The sequence below is a fragment of the Arvicola amphibius genome, chromosome 4 (genome assembly GCF_903992535.2).
Source record: "Arvicola amphibius chromosome 4, mArvAmp1.2, whole genome shotgun sequence".
Lineage (NCBI taxonomy): Eukaryota > Metazoa > Chordata > Mammalia > Rodentia > Cricetidae > Arvicola > Arvicola amphibius.
In genome coordinates, this window is record NC_052050.1 from 67,147,685 (window position 1) to 67,157,663 (window position 9,979).

Sequence of the window (9,979 nt, forward strand, 5' to 3'; positions counted from 1 at the left end):
TCCAAGTGTAATGATCACAGGCACATGCCACCACACCTAGCTTTATGCAGTGCTAGGGATCAAACTGATGGCTTCGTACGTTCTAGGCAAGCACTCTGCCAACTGCGCTACACCCCAACCCCACTATTCAAAATTTTGAAACTTCTTCTCGATGTTCTCTACCTTCTCCTGATTTTCTGGGTGTTTTTTTTTTTCTTCATAGCACTTTACTACCTGTGACTGCTGTGTTCTGTTTGTTTTCTTATTCAGATTTTAGTATTTCCAAGAACACCACACACTCCCTAAGGGGAGGTTCTTCTGTTCCACTGGAACAGTACCGGGCATGTAGTAGGTGTTCAATAAGTAACTGATGAGATCAGGCACATTTGGGGTGATATGGCCATAGGGTGTTCAGTAAGTGGCTGATGAGTGGCTTCATTGGTGAAGATAGTTTATGTGTGTATGTGTGTGTGTGTGTGTATACATATATAATATATATTTATATTATAGGTTGCTCCTATTTATTGATCCTTGAAACGGGATGGGGGAGGGCTGGGGCTTCTCCCAGTTTACATGCATTCAAGGCCAAGTGAGAAGGAAACCTCAGGAGAATGGGGCCACGTCACTGTCTTCTCAGCTTGTGTTCACTAGCCCACATCGCAGTGGCTCCGGGAGAACTTGCCGCAGATGGGCTTGCATCATTCACCTTCCATCCCCAGTGCCCACTTCTCACTTCCCTTTGTTCCTCTTCTAGGTGTTAGTGCTTGTAGCTGCTCAGGAGAAAGCAACATGGAGGTGAGAGCAGTCAGGCTGTGGCTAGCTTGGGATTTCCCATGTTAAAGGTTTTGTAAAGTGGCCCAGGAAGTCCCAGGGGACTGGTGCTGACTTCATGGACAGAGAGTGAACCCTGGGGTTAGGTGACAGTTCAGTAACGTCAGGGGTGATGTGAGGTCTTCCGCGCTTGAAGATTAGTCAGGTTTCTGGTGCTACAGCGGGACACCAGAGATTGGATAACCTGTCAGGGACAACAGTTCATTCTCACTCCTTTTCCCCAGAGGCAGGAAGCCCAAGACCAGATGGCCCCATCCTGCGTGGGTCTCATGCAAGGAGAGAGGGAGGCAGCAGCCAGCAGGGCAGGGGTCACTGAGGACCCTTCTCTCCCAGTGATCCAGTCACTTGGGCTCCACAGAGCCAGTGATTTCAGAGTGACAGACCATGTTCTAGACACAGCTTGAGAAAATGCCTGACTGTGAACCCACAGGACAGCTTTTCTGCTCCAACACCCAAGGGCTTCCCTTTCCAGCTCTTTCCAGAGCTCCTACATGGTGCTCTGAAGTCAAGGAAGGCCTTGAACAGTTTAGTTCTAGACTAAGAATTCATTAAAATCACCCCCATCCCAGCATGTGATTCCTCTGGTTTCCTGCTGAACTTAGTCTAAATGAGAAAATTAAAATATTCAGTGTCTAGTTAATGTAGGCAGCATGTCTCTATCGCAGTGTACTGCTGATGTGGGGGACTTGCTGGGGGTACTATTGATGTGGGGACTGCTGAGGGGGAACTGTTGAGGTGGGAACTGTTGATGTGGGAACTGTTGATGTGGGAGACCACTGATATGGGGGACCTACTGGGAGGGGACTGTTGATGTGGGGACTTCTGTGGGGGGGTGACTGCTGAGCAGCGGGGGGTACTGTTGCTATGATTAGAGACAACTTTAAAACTGTCTCGCGTTGGACCAAGCAATTGACTTCACAGAACTAAGGAATAATCATATCTAGGCAAAAGGGGCTGTAACTACATTGTTTGTAAAGGAAACATCAGGAAACCTCTGGAAACATCAAAAAGAAATTACTCTGGACCCTTTTAGATTGCTTCGTAAGGGTGCTTGCCACCAAGTCTGAAGACCTGAGTTTGATTTCCCAAGACCCACACAGTAGGAGAGAATCCCCACTCTACAAGTTGTCTTCTGACCTCCCACACTCAGTTGACACACGTGTGCCCCTCCCCATTCAAGGACACACCAAATAATAAATAAATAAATGTAATTCTGAAACAGAAAAGGAAGTATTCAGAATTTGTACATCTGTTCAAGGGTGTGTCGAGCATCGGAGTGACATGCTAATAAGACAGGCATATCTGTCGTTTTGGTTTGTTGATTATGTTTTGAGACAGGGTCTCACAGTGTTATTACCCTGGCTGGCCTGGAACTCATTATATAGACCAAGCTAGCTTGGTCCCAGAGCTCTGCTGCCTCTGCCTCCTGACACTGTGACTAAAGGCATGTGCCATGATTTCTAGCTGGCTGTTTGTATTTAAGACAGGCTGTCTTGTAGCCCAGGCTAGCTTTGGGCTCCTTGTGTAGTCAGTCTCTCAGGTGCTGGGGTCATGGGTGTAAACCACTATACCTGGCAGTATATTTGGATATATTGGTTGTGAATAAAAGAAAATAGAAAAACCTTACATTACATAGACAGTACCCTCCATCCTGGAAAGTTGAAGATGACCGGTCTCTTAGCCAGCCTGGGGACAGGACAACGTGACCTGCCTCAGCCTGTCTCCCACACCTGGTGAAAGGAACACGTCTTGGGCTACAGCACAGACTCTCACGTGCTGAGCGCTCAGCAAGGTCTACCCAGAACACATGGACCTGGAGGACTCTTTCAGAAGCCTTAATGTTCTGTTTTGTTTGGGGGTAAGGCTAAGAGAATCATGAGTCATTTCAATATTTCCTTATTTTCTACAAAGCATACTTCTGCAGTGATGGCATACATTTTTAAAAATGTATGTGGGTTGTTTGTTTTTTTAGCATATGTATTTTTAGTGCAGCCACTGAAGAGGGAATGGCTCTGTGGGTAAAGATGCCTACCATCTGATGATGCAAGCCTAGAAACCCGAGTTCAATCCCCTGGACCTACAGAAAGGTGGGAGCAGAGAACCAGCTCTACAGAACTGTGGTTCTCCGACCTCCGCGTGTGATACCTTCATCCTTCCACTCAACATTAATCAAAATTTAAAAGTTTTTTGTTTGTTCATTTGTTTTGTTTTTGTTTTTGTTTTATTGAGCTGTAGAGCATTTGACTTGGGTAGGGGAGCCAGCTGAATAGCTCCTGCTCAAAGCTCTAGACTCTCTGAGCTCCAGGCAGGGAGGAGAAGCGCTGGAAATGAGGAAAAGACACACCCTGGGGACCCGCTCCAGGGCCAGCTAGCCTGTTCCTCTCCACACGCCACCTCTGGCTCTGGTAGAAGAGCTGTTGACCTCAGGCTAGCCTGACACAGCTTCAGATGGTTAACTGCCTTCTGCGACTGCTGAGACCGCCCTGCTCTGGTCCTTCAGAGAGAAGTCACGTGGCTCCAGGTCCTGGCTCCTTGCCCATCTTTAGCACCATTTTGCCCACATCCAGATCAGGAAAGGCAGGAGTCTCAAGGAATCCCTAAGTCATTCTGCAGGAGTAACCACCTCTCGGCTAGGCAGTGGTGGCGCACGCCTTTAATACCAGCACTTGAGAGGCAGAGGCAGGTGGATCTGTGTGAATTCGAGACCAGTCTGGTCTACAGAGCAAGTTCCCGGACAGTCAGGGATGAATGGACACAGATGGTCTATGGTGTGCCTCTGATCAGAGACAACACATGACATGGCCTATCTGGCACAGTGGACTGGCGGGTGCCAATTTTGCCTGGAAGCTCACTATGAGTGCTCTGCCCAGAAATGTGAAAGTCATATGACTAGCCTTGGGTTAGGGTTAGGCTTAGGGTCATGTAAGTCTCACTTCTTCTGCTCTAGTCACAAGTCTGCCTGAATTCAGGGAAGAAAACAGACTCAACTCTCAGTGGGTGAAGCGTCACTCGTGAACCCTGAGCCATTCAGGTCAGGTGGTGGTTAGGAAGTTGAGTGTGTGTGTGTGTGTGTGTGTGTGTGTGTCCTGTTTATCGCAAGCATGCATGAGCACGTGTATATCTGTGCATTAAGAATCATTCTCAGTCACTCTTCCACAATCCTCACTGATCTGGAATCTCTCAGTCAGGCCCAGAGCTCACTGATGTGGGTTTTTAGTGCAGCCTGAGCCTTCCACCCATGTTCACCCCTGTGTTCTCCTACCCTTCCTGCACCCTTTCTCTGTCCTACCACCCGCGCAGAGTAAAGGCGGGGTCCCCAGCCTCCATACTATCACGTCTACAAGCCCCAGCTCCTCTGAAGCTCCGGGAGCAGGAGGCTTTGCATCCACAAGTGCAGCCCTCTGCTCCCCTCTGGTAGCCATCACTCCCCATTTTTCCTCCTTCCAGGATTTGTGGAAATGACTCAGCCATTCATGTTTCCTCCACTGTTCTCTGTTTTTTTGAAGGTTTTATACCATTTGATTTTGAGGGGGGGTCTCCTTTGGAATAGTATTTCTCTGTGTACACTGGCTGTGTACCTGTGTACTGTGTAGCCCTGGCTGTCCCAGAACTCACTGTATACCTGGCTGGCCTCAAACTCAGAGAACTGCCTGCCTCTGCCAGGATTAAAGGTGGCAGCCAGCACCACCCATTCCATTTTCTTTCTCGACTGGAATTTTTGCACAATTTAGGAGAGAAGGGGTTCATTTATGTGAATAACCCAGCGTGTTAACTGGAAGCCCTGCCATATCAGCTTAGATGCATTTAGACTGTTTGCCATGCTCCCAGCCCCTTGGTACAGAGGCCACATTGAGCCTTTTGTTGAGAATTCAGCTATTTCTATGAATATGTACACTTACCTTTGAAGTACTAAGTTAAATAGTGTGGGTGTCAGTCCATGATAGGGACCCCAACCCTGGTCTAGAATCCCTTTTCTTGTTATTGTGTATGAGTGAGTACATGTGTGTATATGGGCTCTCATGCAGTTCCAGGGGGGATGCAGGGTTCCCGGCCACAGCTTCCTACTGTGTTGCTGGCCATTCACCTTCCCTTTGGATTGCTCTCAATGTGGCCTGCCCTCCCCTCTTTATAAACAGGCCCTTCCTTAAACTCTCCTGTCCCTTTGGGTGGAGGGAAGGGGCGTGTCTGCTTCCTGCTGAGACTCTGGCCTATACAAAACATTTTCTGATTTGCATCTAAAAAAAAATCAAGAGTTCTTCAGCTGAGCCTTGCTGAGCTCCGAGTAGGAGCCCTACCTAGCAGGCTTAAACACATCCAGACCACACGGCAGCCCGGCCTGCTGGTAGGGTAGCGGTTGCTGCTCTTCACATTCACATCCTAGCTTTTTTTTTTTTTTTACGTTGTTTTCAAGACAGGGTTTCTCTGTTTCTCTGTAGCTTTAGAGCCTGTTCTGGAACTCACTCTGTAGACCAGGCTGGCCTCGAGTTCACAGAGATCCTCCTGCTTCTGCCTCCCAAATGCTGGGATTAAAGGCGTGACCACCATACCCGGCCACATCCTAGCTTTTAACTATACTCGGGACAATGGAGGGGACCTGGTTAGTGACTTGTCACTGGAGAATCTGAAGAAGAAAATAAGCAGGTAAATGAAGAGAAGCCAGGAGAAAGACTGGACAATGACTTTCAGAATCTATGTGACAGGTTGGAAAATACCAGTAGTGCTGGGGTTGGGGGAGGGGAAGGTTGGAGTGTGTGACTTCCTGGAGAGCAAATCCTTGCTAGGTTTACACGGTGAAGTTGGATGTCTTAGGGGACATCCAGGCAGTGTCCAGTGGGATTCCCCCAGACTTCCTGTGAGAAGTCCCTCAGGTGGACCCACCCAGCCCGTGTGATGCTGATCAATTCTACTCTGAAGAGGGTCCTGTGCTTGTCTGTCGCTGTCAGAAGAACATGCTGGAGGCCAGGGAGGTGTGTGGCTGGCCCACTATCACAGGTGGTGAGTCCGGACTGCCATCTCTCCACACGGACACTCCCTGGATTTACTCACCACCTTGTCACTGCCTCCAGTTAGCCCTTTTAGTGTCTTCTTTAATTTGCATAACTCTCTGAGTCACACATGTCTCTAGTGAAAGAAAAAAAATATATATATATATATATATATAAAACCAAGAACTATTTGCTGCTCAGTCCCTAAAAGCACAAAAAGGAAACATCATAGGTGGTGCTTTTTAAATTTTTTATTATATTTTTAGCTGAGGTATGCTCCCATGTCATGCAATGCCTTTAGGGGTCAGAGGACAGGCTGGGGGAGTGAGCTCTCTCCTCCCACCATGGAGGTCCCTGGAATCAAGCCGGTTGACTTGGTGACAAGAGCTTTGCCACAGAAGTGTCTCTGCAGCCCTCATAGATGCCTCTTAGGGAGGACCCGGTACCAGGCTATGTATCTATTTTGCTTCCTGGTACAGGCGTGTGCTAGTCCCTGTGGCTTTGGGAAGGATGATCCATGCTTGTGAGAACACACTGACCACTGTTGCTATGGGCTTTGCAACCTATTAGTATGCTTTTAAAGGTGTGTGTGTGTGTGTGTGTGTGTTCTTGACCACTGAATCCCAGTTACATTTCACAAGATACAAAGCATACAGAGCTCAAGTATAACAAGTTTTCAAAGTCTACTGAAGTCTGCCTTTGGTGGTAGCTGCTACAGAGTTGGGTTTAATCCCCAAATGTCAAAACAAGAAGCAACGGTGTAGGGAAGGGTGTGCTGTACTGTCAAAAGAGAGAAGCTGGAGATGCTATTTGATCAATTAGGCTCCTACCTCACCTGGACAAAGGAGGCGCTCTCTAGGTAGCAGTCAGGTCGGGAAGCTGGGATTGCCGAGATGGTCCAGCGGAAGGCACTGGCTGCCAACTCCCCGGTCTGAGCTGCGTCCCTGATCCACATGGCAGCAGGAGAGGACCAACCCCAGAAGTTATACTCTGATTCCCAACCACATGCATGCCACGAGGTGTACACACGTGCACACACAAATAATAATAAATGTCATTTGAAAATTTAAAAACAAGACCATTAAAAACAATCAATGAAGTTAAACATTTACTAGATGTCGAGCTAAAAACGAAGTAAATGTATTGTTAGTTTAAATAGGTCAATGTAAAAAATAAATAAATAGGTCAATGTATATGGGCACCAGTGTTTGTAATAAAACACCTCAGAGAGGCTGGAGAGATGGCTCAGAGGTAAGAGCATTGCCTACTCTTCCAAAGGTCCTGAGTTCAATTCCCAGCAACCACATGGTGGCTCATAACCATCTGTAATGAGGTCTGGTGCCCTCTTCTGGCCTGCAGGCATACATGTAGACAGAATATTGTATACATAATAAGTAAATAAATACATTAAAAAAAAAAAACACCTCAGAACTACAAGAAAGGAGAAGAGGAACAAAACAGGAAGGGTAGTGTCACACTGGCTAGCAAGAGGTGCCACTGTGATATCACAGACAGGAGATGAGATAGTGAGATTCCAGCCAGGGACACTGAAGGCAGGGCCCGGGCCCTCTGGGCCACCCCCACAGAGCTAAGCAGAGGGAAAGGTGTGGACTATCATTCCCGCCTCACAGGGAGGGGACCAGGACTAGGGAAGTGGCATGGCACAGCCTCGTGGAACGCTCCAGTCCGCCACTCCTGCCACAGCCACAGTTCTCTCGCCTCCAGGAAGGAGCATTTCAACCCTTGAGTGACATAGCTTCTATCAGATTAATTTTTTTCTCTCGCATCCCACGCCACTCTGAGTCCTTTGGTCAAGTGCATCCATCCGAGGAGCACTCCCCACCCCCAGCAGCCCTGTCTAGCAGAAGCCAGGAAGCCTCAGGCCCCTTCCAGTTCACCATGTGAACTCAACCCTGCAAGGCAGATCAGAGGCACTGCTCCAAGATCCAGCTTTTAGTTCAGCCCACTCACTGTGGATGGCAGAGAAAGCCCAAGGCTTGGGTCCCTAGCCCTGCCTGTCTGCATAGCCCCTCCCATAGCAGGAGCTTCATGGTCCCTGTTTCTAGATGGGCAGATGGAGCCCAGGTAGGCAAAATACCAGTGTGTGACCCTGTGTCCTGTCTCTTCCTGTCTAAGCTGCCTGTAGTTTGACCAGAGTATACTGGAAGTCAGCTATCTCTAGGGAGATTGCCACCAACCTCATGGAATTTTCAGGAAGTTCTCAGTTACACTCTTTTTTTTTTTTTTTTTTTGGTTTTTCGAGACAGGGTTTCTCTGTGGCTTTGGAGCCTGTCCTGGAACTAGCTCTTGTAGACCAGGCTGGTCTCGAACTCACAGAGATCCGCCTGCCTCTGCCTCCCGAGTGCTGGGATTAAAGACATGTGCCACCACCGCCCGGCTCAGTTACACTCTTAAAACTAAGCCCAGTGTGGTCCTCAACAAAATGTTGTAAATTCCTAATCTGGACACAGAGACCAAGAGGCGTGGCCTGGAAGTCAGAACTGGCTGTTACCCATAAACACAGACACTCTGCGTCAGCCTTCCTCTTCCTCTGCTGGAACTGTCAGAACCTCCGCAGTGTTCCTGCCCTAGGGAAGCCCGGCCGCCCTCTCTGCGTGACTTAATAATAGCTGCTCACAGTAAGCGATCCATTTCCCTGGGCAGAGTGGGTGGGGCCTCCCATGCTCCCATGACACACCATTTCACCTGATGCAACTGCTTTCAGCACGGAAGAAACACATTGCGACAGTATGCTGCAACACTCCTTCCGCCTGTATGGGGAAACCTCACATGAGCAAAGATGGCATCTCCACCGCACTGATACACTGCACTCTGCTGAAAGTGTCTTTCATCAGGACCACTTTGTCGGGGCCAATGGCATGGCTCAGCAGATGAAGGGACTTGGTGGCTAAGCCTGACGACCTGAGTTCAGTCCCCAGGACCTACATGGTGGAAGGGGAAAACCATTCCCTCAAATTATCCCTTAACTTCCACATATGTGCCCCAGCATGCATTCCCCTTGCAAAACTAAATGTAAAACAAAGGAATTTTTGTTATTTATGTGTCTGGCTGTGTTTACATGTACCATGTGTGTGCAGGTGCCCATGGAATGTAAAAGTGCCTCGGCCCCCCTGGAACTGGAGTGACAAGCAGTTACAAGCAGTCAAACCTGGACCCTCTGCAAGAGCAAGAAGTGCTCTTACCTGCTGAGCCACCTCTCAGCTCCAGCTTGAGACATCTCAGTGGATCTGCTTTTCCAGTGCATTTGAAACTCCTGGTGCCTGCATCTCTCCTGGACCCCAAAGATCCCAAAGAATTTGTTGTGAATTAAAATAAATGAAAATTTTTTATTAAAGGATGACATAAATGAAATAAAGCATAAATGTAAATGGATGACATTTCCTCAAGTGAGCTTAGCCTAAGTAACCAGCACTGAGCTGAAAGGCATCACCCGTATCGCTTGTTACGGGTCTTAAGTCTGCATGGAAACATCAGGCATGTCTGCGGGTCACAGCTGGATACAGTGGGCATGGTAATAGTCACGGCTGGCTACGGCAGCTCCCCTCACCCCAACCCCAGCCCTTGGGAGCTAGGAGCCAGAAGATCGGAAGTACAAGGTCATTGTAAGGTTAGTGTTAATTGTCCAGGATCTAGAGGATCTAGAATAAAACCCTCCAGGAATGGGCATCCTGTAAGGAATTATTTTGATGGGGTTCACTGAGGTGGAAAGATGCGGCGAGCGAGCCCTGACCAGCAGGGAAAGATCACCACCGACACAGGATTCTTCTCTGATCACACTTTAATGAAGCGCTGCTTGGTTGAGGGAGAGCTGGAAGCAGGGGGCTCCGAGCCGGGCTGGGTGGCGGCTTATATAGAGGAGGACGGGGCGTGTCTACTGATTAGGTGACGTGGCAGAAAAGGATTGGTGGAAACCTGTTGCCAGGCAGATGTGGCGCGAAAAGTTCGCGCCACATACTTGTTTACTTTAGCCCTCGGCGCCATCTTGTAATGGCGAATGTAAGTGCGGCCGCCACAGTTCCCCCCTTTTAATTTTATGAAATTTAAAAGACAGTCAAGGCTGAGGTCAGAGGACCTTACCCTGAAAATGTAGACATGTCCCGTTTTTCTCAGGGATGGGAAAAATAAGCGGGACTACCCATATGCATAAGGTCATGATCTCCTGA

The 9,979-nt window shown here is 48.5% G+C and overlaps 1 protein-coding gene across 4 annotated transcripts in view; it reads left to right on the plus strand.

Annotated features, from left to right (window-relative positions):
* The window catches only part of LOC119811272 (solute carrier family 22 member 5), a 78,455-nt gene extending 69,267 nt beyond the window's left edge, over nucleotides 1-9,188 (plus strand). For all 4 annotated transcript variants that reach the window (XR_006020785.1, XR_006020784.1, XR_006020787.1 and 1 more), the window contains one exon: nucleotides 8,894-9,188. The gene's annotated coding sequence lies outside the window, so the exon portion shown is untranslated. The remainder of the gene's footprint in view (nucleotides 1-8,893) is intronic.
* The last annotated feature ends 791 nt before the right edge of the window (nucleotides 9,189-9,979 follow it).